Source organism: Suncus etruscus, chromosome 18 (genome assembly GCF_024139225.1).
Source record: "Suncus etruscus isolate mSunEtr1 chromosome 18, mSunEtr1.pri.cur, whole genome shotgun sequence".
Classification (NCBI taxonomy): Eukaryota; Metazoa; Chordata; class Mammalia; order Eulipotyphla; family Soricidae; genus Suncus; species Suncus etruscus.
This window is the reverse complement of record NC_064865.1, coordinates 23641269-23657475: the sequence shown is the minus strand read 5'-3', so window position 1 is coordinate 23657475 and position 16207 is coordinate 23641269.

The following is a 16207-nucleotide window of genomic DNA, read 5'->3' as shown; positions in this document are numbered from 1 at the left end:
TTTTTCTTCTTTTTTCCCTATCTTCTTCTAAATGGATATTTATAACACCTTGGCAGACTCCTCCTAGCTTTTCTTTTTTTCTTGTCCTTTTTTTTTTCTTTCTTCTCCCAGATTTTTCATATATTTCCAATAGAATCACATTACTGGAATCACCTTGGTCAGCCTCATAATTTGAAGGGGAACAGTCGTATGTTCATTTGGTGGAAATAAAAAATGATCAGACTTGATTACTAAAGTCAATGACAACAGAACCAATATCCAATCTACAACAAGCTGTACAAGTGGGTAACAGTTGCACTAACATTATGAGGTGGGTAAAGAAGGGAGATGTAGAATGCATGCTGGGAACAGGAGTGGAGGGAGGACAACACTGGTGGTGGGAATGCCCCTCATTTATTGTTACTATGTACCTTAACTATTACTATGAAAGATTTGTAATTCATTTTGACCACAATAAAAATTTTAAAAAAAACTGTCTTATTAAGCTCTTGTGTCAGACATTGGTGGTTCATTGAATTTCAAGGGAATTTAAAACTAAAGAAGACATATGCATTTATCTCAATCCCACCCACAGGTCAGGGATAGCACAGCATAGTCCCATGCTATGTGCATACTCCCCATTTCCCCCAAACATGGAAGAGAGCATCATACAAGAACTCCAAAACTTGTGCCATCTTACCCTATTCTTGTTTTTTGGGGGGGAGAGTCATACCCAGTGACACTCAATGACACTTAGTGACAATCCTGTCTCTGAGCTCAGAAATCGTTCCTGGCTTGGGAGAACATATGGGATGCCAGGGATCGAACCAAGGTTCATCCTGGGTCACCCGCATGCAAGACAAATACCCTACTGCTGTACTATCACTCCCGCCCCATCTTACCCCATACTTCCCTCATTTATACTTTATGGGAAACATATTTTAGACTCTTGCACTGAATTCATTCTAGGAGGGCTTGAATACCCTCCAAAATGCCACATATCAAGATACATTAATTTAATTCTTGTCTAAATCACCTATTCCCACAAAAATTCACAAGAAAGCTGAGGGCGTAATAAATCATAGAATTCTAAATTACAGCTAGAAAAGTGGCAAGGCCAAAGACATTTACAGTCTTTCTGGATTTATTGCATGAAACTTTAAACAATTAGTAACAAAATTGGTTCAGATAGTGTACCTGAGAAAGAAGAGCGCAATACTCAGATGACTGACTCAATCAAAGACCTCCCTGTTTGGAGAGATGCAAGTGGTGAGTTAGACTCAACCTCAAAGTGCAACAGACACCACAGGAAACAGCATAGAACACTATCATGCCTAGAAGAAAAGTTAGTATTCTAGAAGATTCAATCAGTAGTAGCCAATTCTATATAACCTCTCAGACAAGAATTTTAGAGAAAACATGTTTAAAGATGTTTAAAATGAACTCAAGCCAGAGCTATATCACAATGGGAAAGATGTTTACCTTATATGCAGCAAACCGAAACCAACCTAGTCTGATCCCCAGCATCCCATATGGTCCCCTGAGCCTTCCAGAAGTGATTTATAAGCACAGAGCCAGTAGTAACCCATAGCAATTACCGAGTGTGGCCTAAACAATCACTAACACCTTACTGGAGCTGAAGCAATAGCACATCAGTAGGGCATCTGCCTTGTATGCAGCCAATACAGGATGGACTCAGGTTCAATTTTTGGCATCCCATTTGGTTCCTCCAAGCCTGTTGGGAGTGATTTCTGAGCACAGAGCCAGGAGTAATCCCTGAGCACTGCCTGGTATGGCCCAAAACCCAAAAATAAATAAATGAATAAACCAATAAAATGAGCTCAAAAGAAAGTAATAGTGGGAGTACAAGAAAAGTGAGGGTTGGAGCATTGAGGGTAGGGCCTTGCTTGTGACTAACCCAAGTTTGATCCCTGGCATCCCACATGACCCCTCAAGCTTGATAGGCCTGATTTCTGTGTGTAGAGTCAGGAATAATCCCCTAAACTACACCACTTTGGGGGGGGTGTAGTCCCCAAGGAAAAAAAAGAAAACATGCAATAAGAAATGAGAAAATTACATCAGAAATGAAATAACTGAAATAGGTGAAACAGAAAACTCAATGAAAGCCATTGCAGAAAATAGCATCAGCTGAGGACATAATCAGTGAGTTCCAAAATGAGATGCTAGAAATATCTAGAAAACAACAAAATATGGAAATGATTCTCAAAATAAATGAAAAACATACAAGAGAAGTATAAGATAAATTCAAGACAAACAACCATGAGAAACAATGGAATCTTTGAGAAACAGGAAGAAAATTCTGAAGAACGATTGGTTAAAGAAACCATAGCTGAGATATTTTTAGAATTGAAATGTACATGTTCCTGGATTCAAGACTCATAGGTATCAAGCAAAAGATAGCCAAATAAAAATTCTCCAAGACACACAAAAATTAGAATGATGAAAGTCAAATATAAAAAGCAGATATTGAAAGCAGAAAGAGCAGAGAAGGAAATTAAAACATACAAAAGAGGTTACTTATGATCCACAACAGATTTACCAACTGAAACCCTAAAGGTTATAAGAAAATGGTGGGGTAGAGTTTAAAAACTCAATAAAATGAACTACTTGCTAAAAATTACTTTACCCTGTTAGACCATTATTATATGTGAAGGAATTATACAGAACTTCACAGATAACCAACAGCTCAGGAAGTTTATAGCCTGAATCTAAATTTCAAGAAGCACTGAGGATCTACTTTAAGACAAGATGAACTTCACCAATACAACTAATTTCAACAGAAATATAGCAAAAAAAAAAAAATCAAACCAATAATTTCACTCAATGTTAAGGACCTAACTTTACCAATCAAGAGAGATAGAATAACAGAATGGCTCAAAATCTGAATGCAACTGCTTAAAAAAATGTCACTTCGCTCCCGGGTTTTGGCACCAAAAAAAAAAAAAAAAAAAAAAAAAAGAATAAAAAAGTCAGGACAAACACAGGCTCAGAATTAGTCTAAAAAACAATACTTGTAATTGAAGAGCCTCTCAAGATTACAACTTACAAATACTATATACATCTAATAAATTTGAGGAACTAATAGATGTAGGTAAAAATATGGAAGGCAGCCATCTCTCCCATCAGGCACCGTGGCCAGCAAGGAACACTCTCAATAGTGAAACACTCCAAGTTTTATCTTTTCTGACATAAAAAAAAAAAAAACAATTGCAGAGACGGGGCCAGAACGATGGCACAGTGGTAAAGCATCTTCCTTGCACTCGGCTGACCCAGAATAGACCAAGGTTCAATCCTCTGGGTGTCCCATTTGTTTCCCCAAGCCAGGAGCAAACTGATAGCATATTCAGGAGTAATAGCTGAGCATCACTGAGTGTGGCCCAAAAATTTAAAAAAAAAAAAAGAAAATAAAAGGAGAAAATGCAGAGAATTTTCGAAATATACTGATTCACTTTTATTTGTTCTCAAAACATACATGGCCATGGCCTTGGTTTGATTCCTGGTTCTAAGTTCTGTAGTGCCTAACATGAATACTCACTTACAACAGTAGTAGTTTTCTCCATTTGTTTATAAGGAAAAATTCCCTGGAGTAATTTACCCAAGTTTTACCTTCATAAGGGCAATTAGTGACACTTTTAGCCACAGCTAATTAATGCAAGGGTGGTGCATAATTGCAAATAAGCATGTTGCATAGTTATCAAAGCACCTTAAGACACTGTCCCTAATGACCACTTGAGGGCACCAACGCAAAAGTAATGAGAGTCTTAAACCATGTTAAGTAGTACTTAATAAAAATTAAATTATCTACTTGCTGTGGACTTTTTATCCTGATAAGATAAAAATCCCTAAGCAAACCTTAGTGGGTTCATTTTCCCACTGGGAATCAAGCGGAAGCATGAAACGGACGGATATGAAATATGAATTATGAAATATGAAATGAGACCACAAGAACTACATGGTGAAAACAAGAGAGAGAGGCTTTATTCCTTAAATTGGGCCTATATATAGACGGATTTTTGGGTGTAACCAGGGAGAAAGGAAAAGGGGATGAACCAATGAGATCAAAGCTTGCATATGAAGAGACAGGTAAAAGGAAACCAGATACCTTTAAGGAAATGTGGGGAGAAAGAGAGATCACAAGAGAGCTCAACAGGAAACTTTTGGCGGGCTTTGGTAACTGCATTTTCTTTGTTAGAAAGAAATACTGAGGCCTGATTTCTAATAATGGTCAAAAATAAAGAGAGAGATAGTCACAGCCACGTTTAGAATTATAGCCAGACAATCCACGCAAAGGGTCAACTGATTTGACTACTCTAAGCGGGCCTTTTTGTCAAATAATTCTTTTTCAGGAGTGCACTACACCCAAGAAGGCTAAAAAACACTTCTGATGTGTGCCGTTCCTGAGTGGGGTGTAACATCTACTTCTCTCTTGAGTCCTTGTCTCACATGTTTATTCTCTATTGAATCCAGATATTGTACTTGTTTCAAATATAGCTAAAAGATAAATCATATATTTAAAACAGGAAATATACAGAGATACTAGTTTTCATATATTACTGTTTTTTTGGTTACTCCCAAACTCTGAAACAAATCTATGATATTCTAACATAGTATCTTCTCAACATGAATTTCACAAAAATCTAAGACATTTAAATGGAAAAAAAAAATAGACCTGGGAGTCTTGACTAGGGCCCTTCATTACCCCAGAATTTAAAACTCATTTTCCTTCAATTCATACAAGCATGGTAGGTCAAAAAACATACCTTCATAAAATCAAGAAAATAATCATATCAACTCTTATGTAAGATCCTGATGCTTTGAAACTGAAAATTAATCATAAAACAAAATGGAGGAAAAGTCAAAACACTTGGAATTAAAGCAGCATCCTAAGAGAAAACAACAACCTAAAGAGAAAATCTGAGAAGAAATCAAAAATTTCCTGGAAATAAACAAAAATAAAAGCATGACTGAACAGAGCATTTGGCATATCGTAAAATCAGTGTTAAAAGGTCTGATTTTATCACCCAGGACGGAGCAGAAGTCTTCCATACACCACAAAAACACCAAGGGGAGAGTAAATGAACCTGAAAGGAGTCTATAGTTAATCCCATAACAATACACAGGGTGGAGAAATCCTGTTTCTCTTAGACCAAGGGAATTCCTTTTCGAATGACCCCAATATTTACTGTGCCTGTGCAGGAGGGAAGAAAAAAGGAAAAGAAAAAGGCAAAAAGCACAATTTTTTTTATTTATTTATCTAGTTTTTGCTGATTTATTTGTTTTGGCATAGTTATTGAAGTTGTTGTCTCTGTTAATATTTTTTTCTTCTTTTCTTTTCATCCTTTATGTGCTCTGCCATGTTTTTTATCTTAAGACCATGGCCTTTATATGGTGCTTATCTTTATTGTTGGAGTGTTCACTGGATGTTTTATTTGACACTTCTTTTTGTACTGTTGTGGTGTTCCACCTCCTTTTCCCCCTTCGTCTCTCAAAACTAGGATGAGAGCTTCCAGAAGGACTCCACCCATTTTCGGCATATTTGATTTTTCCCCCAGTTTATTACTTTTCTCTTCTTCAAATAAAACCACATAACTTGAACTATTTAGTCCCGCCTCCCAACTAGAGCAGGAAATAAGGGAGGTACCAAAACAAAACAGGTGTAGGACCACTAAGAAGTTATCTAGGCACAGAGGGGACCACTTATTCTGGCAGCCCCCGGGGTGAAGGAGGAGTATATGGGAGTAAGACTGGTACGGAGATGGAGGGAGGACAATTTGGTGATGGGAATTCCCCTGATTTTATGTTAATATGTATCTAAAATATGATTGTCAATGATATGTAGGCCATAATGATTAAAATAAAAATTATATTAAAAAAGAATATCATAAGTGAAGTGAACCAGAAGAAAAAAAAGTGCCCATTAGGAAGCAAAAAAGAGCTAGAATAAATAATCAAACAGCAAGTTTTAGATAGTTAAGAAAAGCTATCTGAATTGAGTAAATGGTTTTTTCCAGTTTATGGGTTGTCTTTGTATTCTGGTCATCATCTTCTTTCCATTTACTTATCTTTGCTTCTACTAGCTTTATTTCATCTATGAAGATGTGTTTAGTTTCAATGTCATGCCTCTATTTTTGTTTTTTGTTTTTGTTTTTGTTTTTGTTTTGTCAAGGCAATGATTCATATAAACTGAGCACTCCTGAGACAATTTGTGTAATTTGCTCCAAAGAGTTTAATAATTAACTTTTACAGAAAAGAACACTCACCTTATGCATCAAGATTTTGTAGAGAAGAAAAACATAAAATACATAAAAGCAAAATCTCATGAAATTTGTAATGTTTGCTTAATTTCTTTGATGATATAAAAGTTCAATAATATCTTAGTCAAATACCTATAAATTGGTATTTCTTCTTAAATTCTTTGAATTACGAGGGTCGCTGGTCAGACAGCGGCCACAGATCTCCTGGGCTGAACAATTGGTCCAGGAGACTGGGACCCCCCAAGCCAGGCAGGTCTTCAGGGCTGGCCCTGGCAACTCGGGCCCTGGAGGGGCAGGCGGAGGAGGGAAACCCCTCCCATTCAATTTTCAAACTGGAGAGGGAGCTCGCAGTTGGACCCAGCAGAGCGCACATGCCAGGAAAGCCATCCCTCTGTTTTTCTGGTATGTTAGGGTCGCTGGTTGGACAGCGGGCCACAATTCTCCTGGGCTGAACACTTGGTCCAGGAGAATGGAACCCCCCATGTCAGGCGGGTCTTCATGACCGAACCTGGCAACTCGGGCCCTGGAGGGGCAGGCGGAGGAGGGAAACCCCTCCCATTCAATTTTCAAACTGGAGAGGGAGCTTGCAGTTGGACCCAGCAGAGTGCACATGCCGGGAAAGCCGTCCCTCTGTTTTTCTGGTATGTTAGGGTCGCTGGTCGGACAGCGGGCCACAGATCTCCTGGGCTGAACACTTGGTCCAGGTGACTGGGACCCCCCATGCCAGGCAGGTCTTTATGGCCGGCCCTTGCCACTCGGGCCGTTGGGGGCAGCGGAGGAGGGAAACCTCTCCCATTCAATTTTCAAACTGGAGAGGGAGCTCGCAGTTGGACCCAGCAGAGCTCACATTCCAGGAAAGCCGTCCCTCTGTTTTTCTTTTCCTGATTGGGTAGACACCAAGACTGACCTTCTGCTCCAACACCACCATCCAGCTCCTCTTTGAATGACACCTTCTCGGTCCTCAGCTCATGCCTATACAAACAACTACAACCATGTTGACCCATGCTTGGTGGCCCCTCGTGCCCCCATCAAACTATGATGATACCGGAGTCAGCTTCAGCATAACCCCTAGTTCAAGGAATATAGGGTTCTGTAATGCCGCAAAACATGTCTCAGACTCAACTATGAACTCTTGTCTTCAAATACCCTTGTTTTCTTTCTTTTTTTTTCTTTTTAAAACATAGAAGGGTCACATGCATCTCTTTTGTATATCTCAGATGTATTCCCTTACATCTATAACTCTTTTCAAATATCCTCATATAGTGACAATTTTGCCCACTAGATTAGTTATTTGATTGTTTGATTTTCCCCCTGAGAGATCTGTTTTATAAGCAATACTGGTAGAAGAGTAACTCTGTATAGATTTCACGTTTGTACCAAGTTACGGGAAATGTTGGAATTTATTCGTTGGCCCCCAGATGCACCAACAATATCTTGTGGCATTACTTCTCTTTTGCATAGGCACATTGAAATGGGAAAACAATACATATGCAAACAAGTTTTTATCTAATAGAGATGGGAACACAAATTTGATAATGTAATTAGGCCTTTTACCCTGAACATTGGCATAATGATTTGGCTCAGGTCTCAGAAGAATGGGCATCGCCCACATACACTTGATCTATGGAAACAACCACAATTGTCTTTAACATTCCTAGGATCCAAGCCTCTACCAGAGAAGACCTACCACTGCTTTGGCATTGACTTACTCCAAAGAGTACTCCCAACACCCAGGCGACTCAGCAACAGTCTGCATGCAGGGCAGATCGCTCTGCATTTAATGATATGCTGAAACTAGAGGATGCTCCACATCAGCATGACATTGATGAAAGAAATGCACAGAATCCAGAGTCTTTAAATATAAAAGTCTGATACCAACTATAGCTAAAGTGTGCAAAAGTTTCACTGGGACCTTGAGAATGACTGGAGTTGGATAGACTGGTATGCCTGGAACTCAGAGTCTGTCTTATGCCAATAAACTTCTGGGGTGAGGCCTTTTTGTAATCAGGTCAAGAACTTTTTTTCCATTTTCTCCATTTTTCTGGACCTACGCAAACATTGGTGACTGCCACTATCACACCTTTACTATATATTTTTTACTCTTATCCTTTAAGGGAAAAAAGTACAACTTACTGAACTTAAAAACAAATTACTGTAGTAGAATGCCTGTCTACAGGTAGGGGATGGGAAGGAGTGAGGGGGTAAGGTTGCACTGGTGAAGGAGGGTGTTCTGGTTATGACTGTAACCCAAATATGATCATGTTACTTAAATAAAAAAATATATATTTAATTAAAAAATCCTTTGAATTACAATTTGTGCACATATAAACTATTTTATAAGTTGCAAAATTTAAGCCAAAGAAAAAATTTCAATTAGATTCAAGTGATTTTTATGCATATTATTTTGTATTAATAGAAATTCATTTGTTATAAAATGTAAATCATTTATTATAAAGTACATACTTAAATTAAGGCTGTTTTCTTAAGATTTTCTAAGGAAGTTTCATAACTAAAGTAATATCATTTTAGATATCTGTTAAAAAATAATACTTTTTTCTATACCAGAGAGTAGCCATTTAATAGCTGAACACAGTTCCAGTCTCACATTCTAACTAAAGTGAATCTTTGGATTTTACTGCAGAAGTAAGATTATCAAGCAGTGAGTAAAAAGGATAGTGTGAGGAAGAGGAGGGCTTGAAGAGATAGAAGGACAGGTCAGGAGGCCGGAGAGATAGCACAACAGTAGGGTGTTTGCCTTGCATGAGGTCAACCCAGTATGGACAATTGTTCGATTTCCAGCATTCCATAGGGTCCTCCGAGCCTGCCAGGGGTGATTTCTGAGCACAGAGCCAGGTGTGACCCAAAAACAAAAAATAAAACAAACAAAAATAAAAGGGCAGATCAGGTGGCTCTTGAGCCTTTAATATAGTGGTGACATAGCAATTACTTTATATGTATAAACCATGAAAGCTAACATTATTATAGCCAGATTTTCTATGATTATTTGATTATATTACTATAAAAATGTTCATAAAAATTCCAATACAATTTTTTGTTTGTTTTTGGGGTTTTACTCTCTGGCCCCTCCAATACAATTTTGATTACAATTGTGGCATTTGTGTTTAGAAAATAATTTGGAAGAAAGAAGATTACATCTATTAAGATGATAATTTTTTTGTATAAAGAATTTTTTTCTAAATGTCAAATGAAGGGGATGGATTAATATAGCACAGAAGGTACAACCCCAGTTCTATCCCCAGCATCCCATATGGTCCCCTGAACCTTCCAGGAGTAACTTCTGAGCAAAGAGCCAGGAGTAATCCCTAAGTACCACCCATTATGATCCCAAAACAAAACAAAATTAAATTAAAATATATGCCAAATAAAAAAATATATATGCCAAATGAATTACTGGGGAAAAGAAATTAGTTTAAGTAAACCGGTACCATAAGTCTGAAATAAAGAATCATTGTTTTCATGACAAGGGATGTTGTATTACTATCTCAACAGTGTAAAATACAAACATCCAATGTATTATTGTCATTAAGAACTCAATTTTAGTAGAGCACAGCTGTGTTTGATGCAACAATTCAATAAAGTAATTTAATAATGATCTTTACAGAATTTTCATCTTGAGTGAAGTAAGTAGTCAATAAGAATTGCATTAGTTTTTGTACTCCTCCCTTTTGCACACCCCTACAAAAGATCATTTTTCTCTTTCACTTCCTTAACCCCTATCATCTACTCCTCATTTACCCTTTCTAACTTTAGTACTGTAGAGTCCTAAGTCACAGACCAAAGTGGTGCCCTGGAGTTAACACCCACCCAACTATTCCAAAAGTCATAAAAAGGACACCTATGTCTTTTCAACATTTTATGGGTGTTTTCTTTGACGGCTATAACATTTGCTGAATATTTTCTTATACAGTGACGATTTCCCCCCTCTTTATCTTCTCTTTGTGAACTTCTCAATATGGAATTTGGTGTGAAAGAATCCCTCAGTTAAATGCTTATGTTTGAACCAAGTCATGGGTATTTTTGCACGTGTTTTTACGCCCCAATATATTCTGATAACACCACGTGGCTCTATTTATTGTTTGCTTAGGCACACAAAATGGGAAAATACTATACATACCAATAAGTTCTTATCTAATAGAGATGGGAACACACAAATCTTGTAGTACAATGGGACCTTACACCCTGAACATTGACATAAATACCTGGCACAGGCCTCAGAAGAATGGGCATTCTGCATTCACCCCGATTTAGAGAAGACATCTACAAAACATCCAAGGTTGTCTATAACATCACCTGGAGGCAATCCTCTACCAAGGAAGACCTTACAGCTGCTCTGACATCGATCTACTCAAAAGAGACTTCCCTTAAGACTGAAAAGACTTAACAAGAACAGTGACCTCCTTACTGGACAGGGCTTGCTGTATTGCCTCTTAATTGTGAGGTGAAACTAGAGGATACTCCACACCAGCCGGACTTCAATGTAGGATGTGCAGATTCCAGGATCTTTAATACAGAAACCTGATGCCAACAATAGGACTGCGTGAAAAATAAAACTGTATTGGCACTACAGACAATGACTTAGATTGAATAAACTAGTTTGCCTGGAACCTAGAGTTGGTCTTGTGCCAGGAAACTTCAGGGGTAGGGTCTCCTTGTATTTAGACCAAGGCTATTCCTTTCTATGACCCCCATATTTTGGTGGGCCTATGCAAACAATATTTGCCACTCTAACACCATTTTTACTGTGCCCTTTTGAATAGCCCCCCCAAAAAACTCTTAAACTTTTGATGTTAACTTAAACTAATATGTATGTGCATGAATATATAAAAATACTATGCCTTCAAAGTTAAAGAGTAACATAAATCTCATGGCTTTACGTTGCTTTGTGTACTGCTAAGAAATGTTATAATGTACTACAATCTGGGGACTTGTGGACAAAGTAATTGTACATGGGTTCTGCCTTATTTTTCTTAATTTTTGACTGTAAGATCAATATTTAGGCATCAGCAAGGGGATTTCTTCTGAGAACTCTGTTTATGGGTGATTGTTCTTTCACTGTAGCTTTACCTTGTCCTCTTTGCATCATTGTTCTCATAATTAAAAATAAAAAAATTTAAAAAATATATAAAAAAAAGAATTGCATTAGTGTTCCAAGGCCATTTCTCCACATGTTTCATTCTCACCACACATTTCAAAATGCCTCTAAGATACAGGTGACTCTCTAGATACACTGAATGAAAACTCTTGTTTACCAATTACTATCTGTATGATGTTCACCATTACCATCACCAAATTTATAGTGACTTTTCATCACTAAAGGACCTCACTGTTTCTGCCCCCACCCCTACATTTCCCTCTCTCACATTTCTCCAGTAGTCACCAAGTCTAGGAGTTACCTTTGTTCTGTTTTACCAAGTGTATTTGCTTTAGTTATTTATATTCCACATATCACTGATAATTGTCTTTCCTTTCTTACAATTTCACTTAGCTTAGTCACCCCAAATTTTATTTTGCCCAAAAGGAAATAATTGTACCTATTTAATGGAAGAATAGTATTCAATTGAGAATATGTATTACAATACCTTTATATAGTCTTCTGCCAATGGGCATTTGATAGATTCCATGTTTTCACAATTGTAATAATGTGTAAACATAGACTTTTTAAAATTAATGCTTTCATATCCTTTGAACATATCCTTTGAATATATGCCAAAGAGTAATATTGAAGAATCTCTAGATATATTCTTTTTATAAATTTTAATTAATACATTTTAAAAATTAAGGTACAATGAATTACAAAATTGTTTGTAATGAACATACAATATTTTAACACCAATCCCACATTAAAGTGGATTTACCTGTACCATTGTAACCAGGATCTCTTCCACCCCACTTGGCTCTTTGTCAGGCACATATGTTTTTCAGCTGCATAGTATTCTTTGTATATATGTACCATTAGTTGTCCAGCACCTGAGTTGTTTCCAGATTCTGGCTATTGTAAAAGTGCTGAGATAAACATAAGAGTTCAGAGGTAATTCTTGTATTATGTTTTCTTTGTAACTGGGGAGTGGTATTTCCCTGGGAGTGGTATTGCTGGATCATATAGATCAATTTCCAGCTTCTTAAGGAATATCCATATTGTTTTCCAGAAAGATTAGACTAGACAGCATTCCCTTCAGCAGTGAATGAGAGTCCCTTTCTCTTCACAAACCACCAGCATTGATTGTATACAAATCAGGGGCCAGAGCGGTGGAGCAAGCAGTAGGGCATTTGCCTTACATGCTCTAACCTAGAATGGTCAACTGTTCAATCTCTGGGCATCTCATATGGTCCCTCAAACCTGGAGTGATTTCTGAGCACATAGCCAGGAGTAACCCCTGAGCATAACTGGGTGTGGCCAAAAAACAAACAAAAAAAACTATACAAATTGTCTGCTGATTTTTTTTAAAAAATCATAAAAATACTTAAAGAAATAAACATGTATAACAAACATCATTTTAAAGTTACACAACTCCATCTTTTTAAAGTTATGCAATTTGGGTTTACCCATAACTTAAAAACAGGCTTCGAGTCTTAGAGAAAGATAGCAAAGTTATCACGCAGATGTAATGATAGCCAGAAAACTCTGGAGAGATAGCACAATGGGTAGTGGCATTTGCCTTCCAAATTCAGGTTCAATCCAGGTATCCCATATAGTTCCCAGAACATGCCAGGAGAGAATTCTGAGCACAGAGCCAGGCATAACCCCTGGATGCAGCCAGTGTGGCCCCAAAACAAAAAAACAACAAAAAATTCCACTTTGGAGGGCGAGAGCAATAGCATAGTGGGTAGAGAGCTTGAATTGCTTATGGCCACCTAAGGACCATTCCCAGGACCACATATGGTCTCCCAAGCATGAATAGGAGTGATTCCTGTATGCAGAACCAGTAATTAGCCCTGAGCATTGTTGCGTGTGTTCCAAAACAAACAAAAAAAATTCCACTTTGGGAACAGAAAAGATTGTAGTTAGGTTAGTCTTGTTGTGCTGTATCTACCAAATATGAATATATGTGGATAATTGTTCTATAATGTAAAAAATCTATGACCCAGTCCTCCACTAAAAATTAAAAGAAATAGGGAGGAGGAAGATGGAGGGCATTGTTGGTGGAAATGTTGCACTATTGAAGGAGGGTGTTATATATATACATACATACATATATATATGTATATAATAATTAAAAATCAACTACAAATTAGTTTGTGATCATAGTGCTTAAATAAAGGTATTAATGGAAACTACACCTGCCCAGTGGGTCCCAAATGTGAAAAACTGTGAGTGCTACCTGTATGTGTCTGTCTACTATCCTGTTGCGTGAACATCTTGGAAGTGGGCCGAAAAGACGCTCCAGCAGAACACTTTGGCTCCACTTTGCTACACGGCCATGCGATCTTTCTAAGAAAAGAACACCATCGCAACAAGAAGAAAAATATCACAATAAGAACTGTCCTGGATCACAGAAGCAAGCATTTCTCTCCAGACTGTCTTTGCTGCTGCATGCTCGGGCCTAAGATTTGATCCTGTGTGAGGCTTCATCCACGGAGGACTCCCCTCCCTTAGAGGCAAGTCAGCCCATCCAGAAAGGGCGGAGCCAGAGGAGTGTACTGCCTGCATCATATAGCCAATGAATACCACCAAAACACATAGGAAAACCCACAATACAAGTGTGACAATGGGGAAACAACACAGGCCAGCATCAGACACAGAGAATGAAGATGACAATTCTGATGACCAGATAATGACCAACCAACTAATCAACCTCTCAGATAAGGAATTTAGACTAGCAATATGGAAGATGCTCAAAGAACTCAAAGAAACCATGGACCAAGTTGAACAGAACACTAATAAGAACCAAGAAAATATGAAGAAAGAAATCACAAAACTCCAAACTGAAATAACATGTCAAATAACAGGCCTGAAAAACTCAGTAAACGAAGTGAATGACAAAATGGATAAGCTCTGGGAGAGGGTATCAGAAGCTGAGAATAGACTTGGAGCTGTGGAAGATGAGATACATAAAAATTCCATAAAGCAGGAGAGATTGGAAAAAAACTTATAGGAAATGAAGAGACAGTGGAAAAATTAGTCAAAGAATGGGAACAGATGAAAATAGAAGTCTTTGATAAGATCAACAGAAACAACTTAAGAATCATTGGAGTCCCAGAGACCCAGGAAGAAAATTTCCAGGAAGAATCAATGGTCAAGAACATCATTAAAGAGAAACTTCCAGAGCTAAAGAATATATTTGATCAAATTCTGCATGCTCAAAGAGTACCAACCAAAAGAGACCCCAGAAAAACCACCCCAAGACACATCCTAGTCGCAATGACAAATCCCACAGATAGAGACAGAATTCTAAAAACAGCAAGATCAAAAGGGGAAATTATGTTCAAGCAAGCATCCTTGAGATTTACAGCAGACTTGTCACCAGAAACACTCAAGGCCAGAAAGCAGTGGTGGGATATTGTGACAAGACTGAATGAAATGAATGCTTCACCTAGAATACTGTACCCAGCAAAACTCACTTTCCGGTTTGACGGAAGAATACATGGTTTCACAGACAAAAAACAGCTCAGAAACTTTACAGACTCAAAACCAGTCTTAAGAGAAAAACTAAAAGACCTAATTTAAGACAAGACTAACCAAAAGACACACCAAATTTTGATATAAAAATGGCATTAAATCCCAGGACAATTCTTTCTCTCAACGTCAATGGACTAAATGAACCAATTAAGAGACAGAGTGGCTGAATGGATCAAAAAACTCAATCCAACCTTCTGCTGCCTACAAGAAACGCACCTGAATAGTCAGAACAAACATAGACTCAAAATAAAAGGCTAGAGGAAAATTATCCAAGCAAACAACACCCATAAAAAAGCTGGAGTGGCCATACTAATATCGGATAATGCAAAACCAGTACTGAAAGGAAAATTTATAGCTTTACAAGCACACATCAGGAAGGAAGAAGGAGCTTACCTGAGTAGCTTAATGGCACAGCTAATAGAACTAGAAAGTGCTCTACAAAAGGACCCAAAAATAGGAAGACAGAAGAAAATAACAAATCTGAGAGTAGAAATCAACAAAGTGGAAACCCAAAAAACAATCTGAAAAATCAACGAAAGCAGAAGTTGGTTCTTTGAAAAAATAAACAAGATTGCTAGACAACTGGCAAACCTAACAAAGAAAGAGAGAGAGAAACTTGATAACTCGTATTAGGAATGAAAAAGGAGAGATCACTCTAATATGACAGAGATTCAAAGGGTAATCAGAAACTACTTTGAGAAACTCTATGCCACTAAAAATGAGAACCTGGAAGAAATGGATAAATTCTTGGACTCTTATAAACTTCCACAGTTGAAGGAAGAGGATGTAGCATATCTAAACACCCCCATTACCACTGATGAAATTAAAACGGTAATCAAATGTCTGCCGAAAAACAAAAGCCAGGCCCAGATGGATTCACTAATGAATTCTTTCAAACTTTCCAAGAGGAACTACTACCAATCCTGGCAAGTGTCTTTTATGAAATTGAACAAACGGAAACACTTCCAAATAGCTTTTTTGAAGCCAACATCACCTCGACACCTAAACCAGACAGAGATGCTATGAAAAAATAAAATTACAGGTCAATATCGCTGATGAATGCAGATGCAAAGATTCTCAATAAAATCCTGGCAAATAGGATTCAATGCCTCATTAATCAATGATCAAGTAGGTTTCATCCCAGGAATACAAAGATGGTTTAACATCCGTAAATCTATCAACATAATTCACAACATCAACAACAAGAAAAATAAAAACCACATGATCATATCAATAGATGCAGAGAAAGCATTTGATAAGTTCCAACACCCATTCTTGATCAAAACTCTCAGCAAGATGGGAATGGAAGGAACCT